A 5,715-nucleotide genomic window follows, 5' to 3' on the forward strand; every position below is an offset into this window, starting at 1 on the left:
TTGTTAAGTATTGCCTTAAATGGTCACTAAGAGTAGAGTCTGATGTCAGACTCCATTCATTGCCTCAGCCACTGGCGGGAGAAATAAAGTCCTGTCAGTGGCTTAAACATTGGACAGTGCTGGCTATAAAAGCCGGCGCCAGCCATGGCTGAGCACTTTTCTTCCGGATTTAAATAAACAGTTTACCTGGAGTCTACGTGTCCTGCCTCTTCATTCAGTGCACCCACTTAACAAAGTTCATACTACCACACATTATGGTTGGGCAAGTGGTATGGTACCATCCAGTCTGTACACAACACCAAAATGGCAAGAAGGAAAGGAGGAATAGACTTATAGGACTACTTTGCACTTGCAGGATACATATTTTTTTTACCTGCATGTTTGCTCTGTGTAGACTTAAAAAAGGAATCCACTTAATTACAGAAAAAATATATTTCATATATGCATATACGCTTCTGTAAGACATTTTGACTACAAAAATGTTCAGTATGGAAAATCTGTATAGTTATTCCTAGGGCTATGAACATGTAGCTATCTGAAATCTGAAAGACCACTTGTTATAAGAACTGAATTCACTCAGATAGTAGAGAGGAATGTTCTTCAAGCAGCCATCATAGGGCTATAGTTATCAGAAGGTTTTATAGTGAGATACAGTATCAATGAACCTTTAGTCTTCCTCACCCCACAGTCTATCAGTCAAAGATCCTGTCCTCCCTTAAATCAGTCTGAGTGTTCACCTCTCCCAGCAATCTCTAGGCCATCCAGTGTTCTTCAGGGGGAAATGTCTACTCAGTTTCAGCCGGTGCAGAACATTTGGTTGTGCTTGCTGTCTGTTGATCTGCATGTGACTCTTTTGGGGGCATGCAGTTGTGCAATGTACTATTCAGTCAATCTGTGCAAATGAAAAGTATGCAGTTGAGGTGTGCTGTGCAGATTGTCTTGTCTCAACAAGGTTTGACTTGGTTGTGTGAGAGAATTAGAATTCCAGCTACTTCCACTTCAAGCCTGCGTTCATACATTATATGAATATCACGTGTTTGGTTTGGTTTTGGCTTGATCTGCATCCAAGATTGTCCCCTTCATATCAGCAAGGTCAATAGTCAGATGGGGCTGAGGAGAGAAAAACCAGGGGGTTTGGGGCAAGGTGTAATATGAACTACACAAACTACATCTGCAGTCCCACTATCAACCATTAAACAATATCACTGTGCCATTTATGGCTTGGGTGAGACCTGCTCCCATCACAGAAGGTGAGAGAAGTAGGATCTGGCTTTGGGCAGGAAAAAAAATAGGAGGCCAATGGGCACAAATTGCCCTTCCTGCTTTTGTGCTGTGCTTGAAGCTCTCAGAGTGGAAAGAAGCTCTGCTGTAATTAAACAGGAAATAGTTTGGATTTAGTTCTGACTAATACAGCTATGAATGGCCGAGGCTCTGCTTTTAATTATGGTGAAACTCCTGGATCCAAATACCAAAGAGCATCAGCTTTTCATATATGAGCACACAGATTAATTAGATAATCTAAAATAAAGTACTCTAAAGGACAAACACCTGAATGCTGTTTTTCCCAGCAAAGAAACAATTATGGTTTTATCAAAACAATTAGACTAACCTGCCTGGGATCTTCTCTTGGCCATGTCTGTGGTTCTGTGTTGCTTCCTTCCTACTAAGAACTAGGGCCTTTAAAGGGTTCTATTTTCTGCCTTCCTCTTTTCTGGGCGTGGCTGTTCTGAAGAAGGGACAGTGTGGTGCCACACAAAAGAAGAAGTGCACTTTTTAGAGAATTTGTATAGTTTTGGGAACAAGATTTACGTACTCAAGATGTGCATGCTGCATCAGCTTTGGAACAGCTAATTTATTTTTAGCTGTGTGATTTGATTGGCCTTGACGTGACCTTGACATTATGCATGTAGGCACGTCAGCTAAGTTGTAGCGAAGGAATATGCTGAACACCTGGATCTGCTTTGGTGGACTTCCGCTTTATATTCAGGAGAAAGTCTAATAACCAACATATCCCATTTGTGGCAGTCCTCTTGATCTTTATGTGCTCTAAATCTTGTCCATCCCAGCCTGCTTGGCCATGAGAAATTTTAACTGAGTGTCACTTATCTGTACAAATGGATCGATAAAGGAAAACATTCCCACCTGGTCAAGGTGTGCCAATCCCACAGAGTCCTTGCTGGACCTATTTTCTTCATGTTCTAAATAGCAATAGCACATAGACTTATATACTGCCTTACAGTGCGTTATAGCCCTCTCTAAGCAGTTTATAGACTCAGAATATTAACCCCAACAGTTTGGGTCCTCATTTTACCCACCTCATTTTACCCACCAAATAATTGGGCAATGTTGTTAATAATAAAATGCGCGTAAACCGATTCTTCATTATTTATTTGTAGCAGTATTTTCACTCTCTTACTGACTTCTAGTCTTATCCACTTGTTGTTTCACAAGCAGAGAAAGCAAAGGCATTGAAATACAACATTTAGATGTCTCATCCTATCACCTTTTCCCAGGACAAAGCAATAGGCCCCTGAGCTACTTCATGGAAAGAGATGGCCTGGGTTTGTATTTTGAGGGATATGTATGTATTTAAGTCTTCATATCACTAAAAAAGGCTGAGATCATCCACATAGTCCCACAATAGTCGTGTATTTATCTCTGGCTGTCATTACTTAATGGGAGAGGAAGTGAGAAGGAAAAGGTCATGGCACAGATTGTGCCTTTGAGTCAAACATGGTGTGAATAGGATAATACTGGTCCGAACAGAATGCACAATCAACAATTCAGACACAACAGCAGGCACCCCTGTCTCCAGTATGCCAGACAATAGACTTAGTGCTGACACTGCAATAGGAAACTACAGACTAATTTACAGGTGGGTGGCTGCTTCTCCCACCCACCCAGCCTCTGCAATAGAGGACAAATCATTTGGGTTGTATTTTCTGATGACAGGAGAGCAGAAATGGAAACATCAGTATGACATTAAATGTTCCACAAAATGATATGATCTGTACATCAGGGGATGTGAATGAGTAACCCAAATGCAATTATGACCAGTATGTTCACCCAATACACTTAACCTAATCATGAATTAAATCTTTTCCTGGATTCATAAGCTAAAATGAGCTGTATTCACATAACATGTTAAGCCATACATACACAGAGAGAGAAATACTATGGTAAACACCAAACAAGCTTATGATCCTAACAATAAGGGCTCAGTAAGTCCCCCTGCTTTACAATTCAGGGGCACTGAGGGGAAAAAAGTAAAACTGATTTTAAGGGTGTGATCTGAAATGGCAGCTAACTACAGACAAATAGTTAAGATACCTGGTCATAAGAATTTCATAGGTTATTATACAGACAGACTAGCTCTTAGATAGCAACCAGGATATGTACAAAGCAGAGGAATGAGATACATGCCCAGATTCTAGGTTTAACTGGATCTTCTTAGCTGCATTATGGCAGGGCCATATTTGCTCAGTAGAAACCAGTTGCGAGCTGATCACTCAGAGCTTCCATTCTGATGCCATTTCTTTCCCTGGCACATCACTTTCTCTCCCTTTCTTTCTCTTTTACCTTTCTGATATTTTGTTTTCTCTCTTTCCCAAAGTTCGAGCTGATTTCTGGTAAAGAGCTTTTGAAATCTTTGGTCCTACAATCACATTTCTCATCTAGAGAAAGGCAATAAAATAACACTTATGAAAGTAAATACATCCATTGGCTGGATGGCCCCCAGTGGCTGAAAACATTGATGAATCATCAGCAGGAGTAAGTCTCCTCAGAAGGGCTCAGGGGCCCCCTTTTAAAAAAAATCTCTGTAAAGTGCTCTTCTCTTTCTTGTGACTTTCTCATCCTCTTCATGAGGAACTGTCATCCTTTATTTTTAAAAAACAAGGAAGTAATACATAGCCTGTGACCTTCCCTTGTGTTATCCACGTGAAATGGCAGGTGAACTTTTATAAACTGATGAAGCATAGCTCTAAAGCAAGAAAGAGTGTGAGGTTTTTCCATCTCTAAAGTACTCCTGGGATAATTCTTCATTAAGCTCTCTCTCCTGTGTCCACCATCTAAATTCTATTTCCATTCCCCACCCCCCACCCCAAACACTATTCTTATTGTCCCTTTTTCCAGGATTATCACACTGCAATTTCAGCATCATAACAATTTTGCGAAGCAAATTAAATGGTGAGGCAATCTGGGCAAAGGTATGAATTGGGCATTTGTACAACTATCTCCAAAGGTCAGTCTATATATGGCGGCACATTGTGGGTACATTCTCCCTTTGGAAATGTAGTGCTTTGGACTTCGTCTGCCATGTAATGCAGATAACGCATGGGAAGGTCACAGGCTATGTGTATGACTTCCTTGTTCCTTTTCCCAAGTTCTTCTGAAAGTCAGCCCATGGCCTGAGAAGTTATTCTGCAAAAGCATCTTATTTATTCTGCACTGCATAAAACCATGACTGGCCTAGACTGGCCAAGCAGCTAGACATCTACTAAATATCAATTGTATGAAGTCAGAGAAAGGAAGCAGTCCAGAGAGCATAGCACTCAATGGGTGAAACATGCAAATTTGCACCGAATGGGCCCTAAATGTCTCTCTCCCTCTTTGTTGAATGCTTAATAAAGAAGAGGGAATTCAAGAGGTTACAATTACAACCATATTTAAATGGGAGTTAACAAATAGTTTTACTACTAAACGTATGCTCTGGGTCATCCTTCCTTCCTTAATTCCTAGTAACAGAAAAATAAAATGACCAAGGTCAAGCAAAAAGTCAGTGGAAGAAGGAATGATTTCTGACTTCCTACTGGCTTTCCTTTCCTTCTCCCTTCTCCCTTCTCTTCCCTTCCCCTTTCCCTTCCCAGTGGCTGCTGCTGGGTGGGGAATGGAATGAAGGATTGTGAGACTGGTTGGGAAACTATCAAAGAACGTTGAAAATAAGGATCAGTAGCCCAGCAGCCATAAGCTCCCTAAATTTTTTTTATTCCCTTGGGAATCATAGTTCCCAGATTTTGGACACATTCTGTATGTTAGCCCATTCGAGGTACCTTGGTTCAAAAATGGTTGCCCTACGAGGCACCATTTTTCCCAGTTACATGTCATGACAACAAGAGTTTTAGTAGTATATAGATATAATATATTTACCCTTCAATTTACAAGGAAGGATCCTAAATTACCTTACCAAAGGAGATGTTCAAACCAAGTGTGTCAAAATGAGGCCTTTCTGTCTTAATATCCCATATATATAATAGGTTGGTCAAACTAGTATACACAAACCAAACCATGATTCTTGCCTATGACCACTATTTACAAGACACGAGTATATATCTAACACATGTGGAGTCTATGATGGCCATTTAGTATGCTGGAGATATTAATATTTGCTGTCAATCATATAAAACCAGATATTTGCCCCTCAATTGTGGGTTTTAGATTGACTTTTCAGTGACTATTTAATCCTAATAATTACACAACCAAAACCATCGCCTCATTTTTATGTGATAATATTTTCTGCAGCAATAAAGAGTTTATTTTTCTGTATCTCTTTGCTACTATCTAGTCATTATCTGGATTTTTTACAAGCTTTATATGGTAGCTCTATTTGCAGCCTTGCTTAGTGCAATAACCTCATTAAACTCCAGTAATGCCAAAGGAAATGATATAATCATGGGTAAAACAACTAGTATATTGGCCACAACAGAAACAGAGAAT

General features: G+C 40.1%; 1 long non-coding RNA gene across 1 annotated transcript; it reads right to left on the reverse strand.

Moving 5' to 3' along the window:
* Nucleotides 1–413: 413 nt before the first annotated feature.
* Nucleotides 414–1,649, reverse strand: LOC148132146 (uncharacterized). The gene is made up of 2 exons (XR_015747633.1): nucleotides 1,610–1,649; nucleotides 414–1,110 (listed from the first exon to the last, which is right to left on the reverse strand). It is a non-coding gene; the product is annotated as an uncharacterized LOC148132146 (long non-coding RNA).
* Nucleotides 1,650–5,715: the final 4,066 nt, after the last annotated feature.

The sequence above is a fragment of the Notechis scutatus genome, chromosome 2, assembly GCF_049901735.1.
Source record: "Notechis scutatus isolate UNSWTSFEM ecotype Mainland chromosome 2, rNotScu1.2, whole genome shotgun sequence".
NCBI lineage: Eukaryota > Metazoa > Chordata > Lepidosauria > Squamata > Elapidae > Notechis > Notechis scutatus.